At 37.1% G+C, this 13,525-nt stretch overlaps 1 protein-coding gene and 1 pseudogene across 5 annotated transcripts in view; one reads left to right on the top strand and one right to left on the bottom strand.

Annotated features, from left to right (window-relative positions):
* Window positions 1-13,525, top strand: part of RPS6KA5 (ribosomal protein S6 kinase A5) — a 181,770-nt gene that overhangs the window by 120,758 nt on the left and 47,487 nt on the right. The gene's annotated exons all lie outside the window — the stretch shown is intronic.
* Window positions 2,698-4,042, bottom strand: LOC113627578 (protein FAM136A pseudogene; annotated as a pseudogene).

Raw genomic sequence — 13,525 nt, 5'->3', positions numbered from 1 at the left:
AACTTTATTTTTGTGTGTGTATGAATATTCAGTTTTCTCAGCATCATTCGTTGAAGAGCCTGTCCTTTCCCCATTGGCACCCTTGTCAAAGATCATTTGACCATGTGCATAAAGATTTATTTCTGAGCTCTTTACTCTGTTCCATTGGTCTGTATGTTTGTCTTTATTTAAGTCAAAAATGTTCTGATTGCTGTAGTTTTGTAATACGTTTTGAAATCAAGAAGTGTGAGACCTCCAACTTTGTTCTTCTTTTTCAAGATTGTTTTGGCTATTAAGGGTCCTTTGAGATTCCATATGCATTTTAAGATTTTTTTTCTATTTGTACAAAAAGGTTATTGGGATTTTGATAGGCATTATGTTGACTCTCTAGATCACTTTGGGTAGTGTGGACGTTTTAACAATATTGTCTTCCAGTCCATGAGCATGGGGTGTCTTTCCATTTATTTGTGTCTTTTTAAATTTCTTTCATAATATTTTGTAATTTTTTTTTTGGGGGGTACGCGGGCCTCTCATTGTTGTGGCCTCTCCCATCGCGGAGCAACAGGCTCCAGATGCGCAGGCTCAGCGGCCATGGCTCACGGGCACAGCGGCTCTGCGGCATGTGGGATCTTCCTGGACCGGGGCACGAACCCGTGTCCCCTGCATCGGCAGGCGGACTCTCAACCACTGCTCCACCAGGGAAGCCCAATATTTTGTAATTTTAATTCTCCAAGTCTTTTGACCCCTTGGTCAAGTTAACTTCTAAGTATTTTATTATTTTTGATGCTTATTTTAAATGGGATTTTCCCCCCTTAATTTCCTTTTGGTATTGTTCATTGTTAGTGTATAGAAACATAACTAATTTTTTTTAATTAATTTTATTTATTTATTTTTGGCTGCATTGGGTCTTCATTGCTGCGCATGGGCTTTCTCTAGTTGCGGTGAGTGGGGGCTACTCTTCGTTGCGGTACACGTGCTTCACATTGTGGTGGCTTCTCTTGTTGCAGAGCATGCGCTCTAGGCGTGCAGGCTTCAGTAGTTGTGGTGCACAGGCTTAGTTGCTCCACGGCATGTGGGATCTTCCGGGACCAGGGCTCGAACCCTTGTCCCCTGCATTGGCAGGCAGATTCTTAACCACCGCACCAGCAGGGAAGTTCCATAACTAATTTTTGTATGTTAATTTTGTATCTGGTAATATTGCTGGTTCTCTTATTAGTTCTAACAGGTTTTTTGTGTGTGAAATCTTTAGGGTTTTTTACATATAAGATCATATTATCTGCAAGCAGACATAATCTTACTTCTTCCTTTCCAATTTGGATGTCTTTTATTTCTTTTTCTTGCCTAACTGCTCTGGGTAAGACATTCAGCGCTATGTTGAATAGAAATGGTGAGAGGGCGCATCCTTACCTTGTTACTCATCTGAGAGGAAAGCTTTCAGTTTTTCACCATTGAGTATGATGTTTGCTGTGGGCTTTTCATACCTGGTTTTGTTATGTTGAGGTAGTTTCATTCTATTCCTAGCTTGTTGTTAAGTGCTTTCTTTTATCATGAAAAGGTATTGAATTTTGTCAAATGCTTTTTCTGTATCAGTTGAGATGATCATGTGGTTTTTGTCCTTCATTCTGTTAATGTGGTGTATTACATTGATTTTTTTGAATCTTGAACCGTTCTTTCATTCCAAGATCTCACTTGGTCATGGTGTATAATCCTTTTTATGTGCTGTTGAATTCAGTTTGCTAGCATTTTTTTTTTTTGGAAGAAAAATTAAGTCTTATTTATGTTTAAAACCAAACCACTAGGAAAATATATCACAGTCTTGAAATAGCAAACAGACAGGCTATATTATCATTTCAAGTAATAAGTTGGTAAAAACACAACGAGGTCCTTGATAAAACGATAAGGTGCCAGAACTGGGGCGAGAACAACGCATGTCGCAAAAGTGGTATTTGGTAATGAAGGGCTGTCCCGTTTTTTTGCTCTAAAGGAGTTACAGCTTGCCCCTGAGTTGCTTTCTTTTTCTTCTCTGACCTTCGTGTTGCCAAGGGATCGTTTCAACAGAGCTCTGTTATTACAGGGGGCAAAGTAAGCAATACTGGGTTTAGGCTTTCATTCTATTTTGTTTTATGAAAACCAGATTTTTCCAAAGCCAGTACTTCATAACTCTCTTAATTAAGCAGCTAACATTCCCTTTCGCTGTTCATTCCTGAATACTAGCATATAGCACAGGGTGAGTGTCACTGCAAGACTGTCTTGTCTCTCTGCTGACTCTGCTGCCGACAGCCTCAGGGCTCATCATGGCTGCCAGTTAGAGGGAAGGTTCGGTCCCCCTACCAGTGTGATAGCGCTTCTTACATTTTGCAGCATCTCCAGGCTGAAAGATGTAATGTGTGAGAATTTTAAGAAATGCGCATCCACATCTTGATGGCCAGAAAGGACCCTTTCAAAGTTTTTATCCAAACTACCTCTCCCAACTCTACATCTTTAAAGTAACTTCATGCCCTTGTATATAAAACAAAACTGGGCTTCCCTGGTGGCACAGTGGTTGAGAGTCCGCCTGCCGATGCAGGGGACACGGGTTTGTGCCCCGGTCTGGGAAGATCCCACATGCTGCGGAGCGGCTGGGCCCGTGAGCCATGGCCGCTGAGCCTGCGCGTCCAGAGCCTGTGCTCCGCAACGGGAGAGGCCACAACAGTGAGAGGCCTGCGTACCGCAAAAAAAAAAAAACAACAAAAAACAAAACCAAGCAAAACAAATCCCCAGAAGCCCCCTTTCCCCTTCTAAATTAGTGACCTCCTGGATTTTGTTTTATTTCCAGTTTATAGAAAATGTTGTAGCAATCCTTCTGGCAAACAGGAGGCTGGCAACAAATAGAAACACCTCTCCTCACACTCCACCAGATCATAAGCAGGTCAGATGAACCTGCCAGCCTGTTGGTATCTGTGTACTAAGAGAATGTGGTGCCTTGGAGGGTTCTGGTTTGCTACAAGGGAGACTCCCTGTTGCCAAGATAAGCCCTGGCCACATGAAATTCAGCCTCACACAAACTCTCCTGTGCTATCTCTGACCCAAATGTTAGCACCAGGTTTTTTCAGTTTCTAGGATTCAAACACAAAGGAACCAGTGTCCAGAGGCAAGTGACATAGGCCTTAAACTTGCTGCCATCCTTAATTTCCTCATTCATAAACTTTCCTTAGAAAACCCAAATCCCCATTCCTCTTTTTAAATAGATTCCTGCCTTCAGCCCCAGTGGCCGATAGCAGACATCTGTTTCCCAGTGGATGAGAGAGACTCCTTCATCTTCTTGGTCATGGTTGGGATGAGGTTCATGTGGTCATCCACAAACGTGGTCACGCAACTCTCCAGCTGCCGCTTCACCTGAAGCTCTTTACTCCCCGCATCTATTAAATCTTTAGCTTTGTTGTTGCAATGGATGGTGTACCCGGCCAGGTGGTCCTGGAACTTCTCCAACTCGCTGGTCACCAGGGCCTGGGCTTGAGCCAGAGGTGCATGGCAGTGCTCAATGCACTGGTGCACTTGCTGCACGGACACCTGGCTGTCCTCACAACAGCCGGCGCTGCACCGGAACATGAGGCCCTGAATCTTCCAGATGTTCTCTCTCCAGACTCTTCACCTTAGAGTCCACCGCCTCCTACACCCTGAGCTGCTACAGCTCCGCCATGGCCACCCCATGCTGCTCCCCACGGCACCGGCGCCCACATGGACTCCCGCGCAGGAGCCCACCCCCAGTTTGCTAGCATTTTGCTGAGGACTTTTACATCAGTTTTCATCAAGAATATTGGGCTGTATTTTCTTTTCTTGTAGTATCTTTCCCTGGCTTTGGTATCAGGGTAATGTTGGTCTCATAAAATTAGTTTGGAAGTGTTCTCTTCAGTTTTTTAGGGAAAGTTTGAGGAGGAATGGTCCTACTACTTCTTTAAATGTTTTTTAAGAATGTCCAGTAAGCCATCTGGTCCTGGCCTTTTCTTTGTTGGGAGATTTCTGATTACTAATTCAGTGTCCTTACTGATGAAGAGTCTGTTCAAATTTTCTATTCATGATTCAGTCCTGGTAGATTGTATGTTTCTAGGAATTTATCCATTCGAAATTATTCAATTTGTTGGTATATAATTTAGTTTCTTTAAGGTCTTCTCTTTAATTTCTGATTTTAGTTGAATCTGCTCTCTCTTTTTCTTAATCTAGCCAAGAGTTTGTCAGTTTTGTTTATCTTTTCAAAAATCTAAGTTTTGCTAATTTTTTTCTGTTGTTCTGTTTCATTTATTTCTGCTTCAATCTTTATCATTTCTTTCCTTCTGCTAACTTTTGGTTTAGTTTATTCTTCTTTTTCTAGTTCCTTGAGGTGTAAAGTTAAGTTGTTGATTTCTTTGAATCTTTTAAAATGAAATCCATTCCTGTCTCAATGAACTAAGATATTCTCTTTTGTTTTCTTTTCGAAATTAGCATATTGAAATCTTTAATTTATTACGAATTAATTTATATATATGTGTGAGGTGGGGATCTTATTTTTTTCTCTTTTTATATAGATAACCCAGTTGACTGAACTATTCATTGAATAGTCAGTTAATCCCTTCCCTACTGATTTGAAAAGCAACTTTGTCATATGCCAAATTCCTATGCATGCTTGTGAGTCTACTTCTAGGCTCTTCATTCAATTCCTTTTGTCGCCTTGCCTCTCCCTGAGTCAAAACTGAAAAATCTGAAGGGCCATAACCTTACGGTATGTCTTTAATATGGAAAGGTGAGATGTTTCCCCTCTTCACTTTTTTTTTTTTTCCTGCGGTACGCGGGCCTCTCACTGTTGTGGCCTCTCCCGTTGCGGAGCACAGGCTCCGGATGCACAGGCTCAGCGGCCATGGCTCACGGGCCCAGCCACTCCGTGGCATGCGGGATCCTCCCGGACTGGGGCACAAACCCGTGTCCCCTGCATCGGCAGGCGGACTCTCAACCACTGCGCCACCAGGGAAGCCCTCCCCTCTTCACTCTTATCCTGTCATTCTCTCCTTATTTCCCCTGACCTTCCTCCTGCCTCTTCACTGTCTTTGCTATTCTTGATCTTTTGTTCCTCATTGTGTATTGAATTTATAAATTAATTTGGAGAAAACTGTGATCTTTGGGTATTGAATCTAACAACACAAATTTGCATAAATATTCATATTTTCCCATTTATTTCCTTGTCTTTTATGTCTTTCAATAATATTTTCTAATTTTTGTAATGATTTATACATATATTATTAGATTTATTTCTATTAACTTATTTTGTTCCTATTGACAAAAATTAGAATATCTGTTTTTCTTGGCAAAGCATAGGAATGTTGTTGATCTTGTACATAGCAATATTGGTGAATTCATATTAGTTCCACTAATTTGCAGGTTCACTTGGATTTTTTATGTAGATGACTATATTAAAAGAAAAATCAGAACTAGTATTTGTAAGTAATGATGACTTTGTATCTTTTTGATTCTCATACTTTTTATTTTGTGTGTGTTTGGGGATGTGTGGTTTGGTTTGGTTTTGTTGCTCTGTCTACTAAGTTTTATATGTATATATCCTTGCTTTTTACTTTAAGGCCATGTGTTTTAGGTTTTAGCCATTTAGTATGGTATCTGCTCTAGGTTTTTGATAGATAAATTATATTCTTAGTATATTGATACAAGGAAATTCTTATGGTTTTTTCTTTAATCACCTAGTGGTGTGTGTTACATTAATAGGTTTTTTCTTTTTCAATGTTAAGCCATCTTTCAATTCTTGGAATAAACTTTACTTTCTGTGACATATATTTTTAATATATTGCTGGATTTTGTTTGCTAATATTTTATTTAAGATTTTATTGTCTAAGTTGACCTGTAATTTTCCTTTCTAATATTGTATTTGTCTGATTTTGGCATCATGATTATACTAACATCATGAAAGTAATTTGGAATAGTTTATATAAGATAGTTCCTCTGAAGGTTTCCTCTGAATGCACTTCTAGCTATCAGCGTGTATTTTTTTCTTTTTTTTCCCTTCTAGGTGCATATGAGTGGCTTTTCAAATACTGATTTAATTTTTTAAAAATATTTATAGTTATATGCAAGTTTTCAATTTTTTCTTGAGTCAGTGTTGGTAAGTTATGTTCTTATAGAAAATGTTATATTTTTGTTTTTAAATTCTTTGGCATCATATTATTCATAGAAGTGCTTTAGTTTTTAATCTGTATTGTAACTGTAGTAATGTTTCCTTTTAAATGACTAATATTGCTGATTTGTAACTTTCCTCCTCTTGCTCAATTTGCTAGAGATTTCTCCATTTTATTAGTCTTTTTCCAGAAACAGCTTTTATCAAGCCTCTCAATTTTTCTATTTCTTTGATGATCTTCCTTTATTACTTCATTCCTTTTACTTTCTGTTAGTTTCTTTTGTATTCTTTTATTAAACTTTTGAGTTGGACATCCAGCTCACTAATATTTAATCATTCTATTTTAATAAAACTGAATTTCTAAGAACAGCTTTAGATGTATCTCGCAAGTTATAATATATAGCATTTTTACTGTTATTTATTGTGGTTTTTTACCTTGGGCCATGAATTATTTAAAAATGGGTTCTTAAGTTTTCATGTATATAGGATTTTTGAGCTACCTTTTTGTAAATTTTTAGTTTTATTGCTTTCTGTTTGGACAAGAAAACATATATGGTTTTATTTCTGTGGTTTTTGAGATTTGCTTTGTGACCTATTATTTGGTTAACTTTTGTAAATGTGCCATGAATACTTGAAAAGACTGTATAGTCATTCTCTAACTGTTAGATATCAAATTTTATATATTTTCATGAACATCATGCATATCTTCCATAGCTTCACCAATTATTTTCCTGCTTGATCAGTCAGTTATAAAAGAGGTATGTTAGTGCCCACTATGATTGCGGATTTGTCCGTTTCTTCTTGGAAATCTCACCATTTTTGCTTTAGGTGGTTTAAGGTTCTTCAAAAATATTTGATTGTGTTAGTCTTAGAATAGTGTTATTTTCTAGTGAAATGTTCCTTTTATTATTATGTAGTGACCCTGCTTAATTTTAGTAATTTTTTTTGCCTTAAAGTTCATTTTCCTGCTATTAATAAAGATATTCCAGCTTTCTGTTGGTTAATGCTGGTCTGATATATCTTTTTCTATCTCTTTACTTTCAATATTTCTTTGTTATTATGTTTTAGGTGTGCCTTTTGTAAATAACATATAACTGGATTTTGTTTTTGATCCAGAGAGTTTCTATCTTTTAACTGGTGAGTTAAATCTGTATATTATGACTGCTGATATAGTTTTATTTATTTCTCATATCTTGCTGTGTGTTTCTCTTTATCATAATTTCTCTTTGCTTTTTTCCCCTTCTTTCCTCTCTTCTATTTAAATGATTAAGATTTCTTTATTTCATTTTTCCAGTTGTCTAGAAGTTATATATATTCTATATCTGTTCTTTGAGTGGTTATTACCCTGAAATTTTTAACTTATGCAGGCATACCTTGGAGTTATTGTGGGTTCAGTTTCAGACCGCCACAGTAAAGCAAGTCACATGAACTTTTTGGTTTCCCAGTGCATATAAAGGTTATGTCTATGCTAAACTGCAGTCTATTAAGTATGCTATAAATAGCATTATGTCTTAAAAAAAGTGCATACCTTAATTTAAAAATACTTTATTGCTAAAAATGCTAACCACCACCTGAGCCTTCAGTGAATCATAATCTTTTAGCTGGTGGAGGATCTTGCCTCCATGTTGGTGGCTGCTGACTGATCAGGGTGGTGGTTGCTGAAGGTTGGGCTCATTGTGGCCATTTCTTAAAATAAGACAACAATGAAGTTTGTCGCATCAGTTGACTCTTCATTTTACAAATGATTTCTCTGTAGCATGCAATGCTGTCTGGTAGCATTTTACCCAGAATAGAACTTTCAAAACTGGAAACCTCTTAAATCCTGACACTGCTTGATAAACTAAATTTATGTAACATTCTAAATCCTTTATTGTCATTTCAACAATATTCACAGCATCTTCACCAAGAGTAGATTTCATCTCAAGAAACCACTTTCTTTGCTCATCCCTAAGAAGCAGCTCGCCATCTGTTAAAATATTATCATAAAATTGCAGCAATTCAGTCACATCTTCAGGCTCCACTTCTAATTCTAATTCTTTTGCTTTTTCTACCATATCTGCAGATACTTCCTCCACTGAAGTCTTGAACCCCTCAAAGCCCCCCCAGGAGAGTTGGAATCAACTTTTTTCAAACTCCCGTTAATGTTGGTATTTTAACCACTTCCCATGAATCACAGATGTTCTCAATGGCACCTAGAATGGTGGATCCTTTCCAGAAAAGTTTCAGTTTACTTTGCCCAGATCCATCAAAGGAATCACTTGTCTATGGCACCTATAGCCTTAAATGTATTTCTTAAATAATAAGGCTTGAAAGTTGAAATTACTCCTTGATCCATGGGCTGCAGAATGTATTAGCAGGCATGAAAATAACATTAATCTCATTGTATATCTCCATCAGAGCTGTTGGATGACAAGGTGCATGGTCAATGAGCAGTAATATTTTGAAAGGAATCTTATTTTCTGAGCAGTAGATCTTAAAACAGTAGGCTTAAAATACTCTATAAACCATGTTACAAGCAGATGTGCTGTCATCTAGGCTTTGTTGTTTCATTTAAAAAGCACAGGCAGAGTAGATTTAGCATAATACTTAATGGTCCTAGGATTTTCAGAATGGTAAATGAGCACTGGCTTCAACTTAAAGTCACCAAATGCATTAGCCCCTAACAAGAGAGTCAGCCTATCCTTTGAAGCTTTGATGCCAGGCACTGACTTCTCCTCTCCAGCTAGAAAAGTCCTAGGTGGCATCTTCTTCCAGTAGAAGGCTGTTTTGTCTACATTGAAAATCTGTTGTTTAGTGTAGCCACCTTCATTCATTACCTTAGCTAGATCTTCTGGATACCTTGCTGCAACTTTTATGTCAGCACCTGCTGCTTCACCTTGCACTTTTATGTTATGCAGACAGCTTCTTTCCTTAAACCTCCTGAGCCAACCTTTGCTAGCTTCACCTTTGCAGCTTCCTCGTCTCTCTCAGGACTTCATAGACTTGAAGAGAGTTAGGGCCTTGCTCTGGATTAGGCTTTGACTTGAGAGAATGTTGTAGCTGGTTTGATCTATCCAGACTACTAAAACTTTCTCCATATCAGCAATAAGGCTATCTCGCTTTCTTATCATTCATGTGTTCACTGGAGCAGCACTTTTAATTTCCTTCAAGAACTTTTCCTTTGCATTCACAGTTTGGCTAACTGTTTGGTGCAAGAGACCTACCTTTCGGCCTTCTTGGCTTTTGACAAGCCTTTCTCTCTAAGCTTAGTCATTTTTAGTTTTTGATTTAAAGTGAGAGCTGTGTGACTCTTCCTTTCACTTGAACACATAAGGGTCATTGTAGGGTTATTAATTGGCCTAATTTCTATATTGTTGTGTCTCAGGGAATAGGGGAGCCCGAGGAAAGGGAGAGAGATGGGGGAACAGCCAGTTGGTCTCAGATCACATATAACATTTATCGATTTAAGTTTGCTGTCTTATATGGGCCCAGTTCATGGCACCCCAAAACAATTACAATAGTAACATCAAAGATTACTGATCACAGGTTAGCACAACAAATATAATAACAATGAAAAAGTTGGAAATATTGCGAGAATTACCAAACTATAACACAGAGACAAGAAGTGAGCAAATGCTGTTGGAAAAAATGGTACCAATAGACTTGCTCGTCGCAAGGTTGCCACAGTCTTCAATTTGTAAAAAGCACAGTATCTGTGAAACACAGATAAACACACAATAAAGCAAAGCACAGTAAAACGAAGTATGCCTGTACCCCGACTTAACAGAGTCTAAAATTAACAATTATGTCTATGATTGTCATGACCACTACAAGAATATTAGAATGTTTTAGCTTCAGTTATCCATCTCGTTTTATATGTTATTGTTACTTATTATTTTAGTCCCATCTTGTGTTATATTTCCCAGATTAATTATGTGTAATTATTATTTTCATTTTATAAATTCAAAACTTGTTTAGATTTTCTCACATGTTTACCTGTTTTCTCTGCTCACTACTGCTTTTTACATCTTACTCTTTTCTTGTGAGTTCAGTTTATTTCTGAAGTGCATCCTTTAGATGTCTTTTTAAACAAGGATCAGTGAATAGTAAACTCTATCTTTGTCTTAAAATGCCTTTATTTTGCCTTGCATATTCAGTGATAATTTAGCTGGATATGAACATACCTAGGAATGGACTAGGTTTTTGTCTTTGGTATCTTTTTATTGTAAAATAAAACACAAAAACAAAATGAAAGTATGGCTTAGTGAGTTATTACTATAAAGCAAACACTCTTATAACCACCACTCAAGTTAAAAAATAGAAATTTGCTACCCATGGGTATATTTTTATTTAGTCTGCTTGGGACTCTCGCAACATTCAGGATAATTTTCTCAAATATGTCTTATACTTCACAGATTCTCTTTAGTTGTGTCTAATCTGTTTAGTCTGCCTATTTTTATTGTATTTTTTCATTTATACAGTTCTATTGTATTCTTTTTCATATCTTTCTAGTTTTTTCTATGCTGCTATATTGTTTTATGGATATTTTCCTTTCTTTATGACTTTCATCTTTTACAACATACTAGGCCTTTTCTAGATTGCTCTTCTAGTATTTCAAGTAATTCTTCTGTTTTATTTGCACAGTATAGTTCACTAATTTGTAATTTTGAGACTCCAGTGCTTTATCTGTGTGAATCCCGAGGCAGCTAAGTAGTGGGAATTCTTCTGGTTCTGTCATATGTTCCAGAGTGTCACCATGTTGGACCAGATTTTCTCACTTTCCCATACTATGGAGGAAAGAGTAAATTTAGGTCCCAAATCTACAAGAGCCACAAGCCTAGGGCTTTGATTCCACAAGAGGAACATTTATTTGTTTGTTTTTAAATCTAGGGCTCAGACAGAAACAAACCTGTGCTACTGGGTGAATTTATTTTTTCTAGACTTTGCTTTCACTGAGGGTTCAGCTTCCTTAGATTCCAAGGTTTACACAAGAGTAGTAATTCCAGTCCACCTCTTTAGAGCCGAGGGCCTCATCTTTTGTCCTTATAAAAGTATTGAAATTCAAGCTTCTGGATTGCTAGGATCTGAAACAACTTCCCTTCCTTTGCTTTGCGCTGCCGCGGCCCAGGTCCTATGGGTACCTCTGGTTTTCAGCATCCTCTTTGTGGCCGCCACCTAGGGGTTCTCCTTTCTGTCTTGGGAGCATAGACTGGGATGATTAGCAACGCAGTATTTCTTCTTAAAAATCTAACATTTGGATATTTGTTGTGAGATTTGTCAAAATTGAGATGGGAAAAAATACAGAATGGGGGAATAAAAATTTCTTTGGTAATTTTACATTTAACTCACAAATTTATCTATATATCATAAGCAGATAAGATCAAGATAAAACATTGGCAAATAAAAGCTAGGCATGATTTAATCTCGTGTTTATTGAGAAATGCCTGAGGGTTTGGCAGTTGAGTTCCTATTTGGATTCTTCCTTAGAAGGAAACCAGTTTTTTGTCCAGTGTTACCTGTTCTTTCTCTCTAAGGCACAGTGAAGCCTCCTTGATCAGCTGATACTTAAACACAAGAATACTCCGTATTATGTGCCAGGATGGTGCACACACTGCTTTTACTATTTTCACATTCAATTAAATTCTCCTTCACAATCTTTTAACACTGTAGTGTTTAATAAGTAATGTTGCTTATAAAATAGTATGGACTTAACTGCAAAATTGGCTGATTGCCTGTCTCCTTGAGAAAAATATTAATTTTTAATAAATAAACAATAATCATAATAGTTTAGCTATGCTAGCCTAGCCTTTTTATATCATAGTTCATAACCTATTACCTTGAAATCTTTTTTGTCCCCACCAGAGACCTTCCCCTATCATACTTCATCAGTTTGTCTCCTGGGTACAATTATTTGAAAGGCATTCTGCATACATTCTAGATCAGTGGTCCCCAATCCCCAGGCCCCTGACGGGTACCTGTCCGCTGCCTGTTAGGAATTGGGCCACACGGCAGGAGGTGAGTGGCGAGTGAGCAAAACTTCATCTGCCACTCCCCATTGCTTGCATTGCTGCCTGAACCATCCCCCCATTCCCCCCCTTCCCCTGGTCCATGGAAAAATTGTCTTCCATGAAATCGGTCCCTGGTGCCGAAAAGGTTGGGGACCACTGCTCTAGATAACATGAATCTTCCTAAGCTGATTAACACAAATTCAAAAGTTAAAATTGCGGCTATTTTTTACAATAGAAGATATAAACTCTTAGGAAATTGAGACTGACACACTAAAAGTTAGAATTCGGAGGGAGTAACACTTCCATTTGGGGCAGAGGAAGAGGAAGCAGATACAGAATTGCAAGAGGCTAAAATGGCAGTGTTTTAAAATAACAGAGGGACTTAAGAAATACTTTGTCTTTGTTTACTATTATTCCTCAGGGACTGGAACTTCCCAACACTTAAGCTTAATTTTGCTGACTCTTGGAATTTTTATAAATTAAATAATTATCTCAATTATTTATTAATGTAGACACTACCTATGTCCCTCCCTCCTCCCCCCAAAAAAACAGAGAAGCTAAAATGAATTTTAAAAAAGCTCAGAATTCACACGGAGAAGGTAGAAGAAATATCTTTGAGGACTTAATGTGGTTCTGAGCTTCCTGTATGTCAAGACAATGGAGAACTGAACTACATCGTTGCATAATTCTCATTGTCAGATAAAGAAAAAAAAGAGACATGGAAAGTGGTGGTGACTGTCAGATCTTTCCCACAGTAATCAATAAGATCCATATGTTTCTTACTGGTTTTACACTAAACTTATGAATATCTAGTATTTTGAAGAAGAGAGTGCGGATTTTCATGACTTTCAAGTTGTAAAATTTAAGCATTGTCACATACTTAAAAGAAAATATGCATTATTCCAAAGTGGCTTGTAACACAGATATGCCTATAAATAGAAATGAAAATTTGTATGTACTAAAAAGTCTAGTTTTCTAAATAAATAAAAATCTAGAGAAGCAATAAATCAAAACTTGTGATCTTTTTACTCATAAAACCATTTTGGAGAATTATTTTTATTTTCTTTCAATATATCTAAACTTGATTTAGGATATGTTTTAAAGGTATCTTTTAAGATGAGATCAAATGACACAGACATAGAAAAGAAACTTATGGTTACCAAAGGGGAAAGGGGGAGGAGGGATAAATTTGTAAGTTGGGGCTAACAGATACATACTACTGTACGTAAAATAGATAAACTACAAGGACCTACTATATAGCACAGGAATCTGTATTCAATATCTTGTAATAACCATTATAATGGAAAAGAACCTAAAAAAGAATATATATATGTATATATGTATAACCAAATCACTTTGCTGTATACCTGAAACATTGTGAATCAACTATACTTCAATAAATTAATTAATTTTAACTAGAACAGTT

The sequence above is a fragment of the Aethalodelphis obliquidens genome, unplaced genomic scaffold (assembly GCF_003676395.1).
Source record: "Aethalodelphis obliquidens isolate GAN/ISIS:26980383/991018 unplaced genomic scaffold, ASM367639v1 scaffold21, whole genome shotgun sequence".
NCBI lineage: Eukaryota > Metazoa > Chordata > Mammalia > Artiodactyla > Delphinidae > Aethalodelphis > Aethalodelphis obliquidens.
This window is presented reverse-complemented; position numbering and strand designations above follow the sequence as displayed.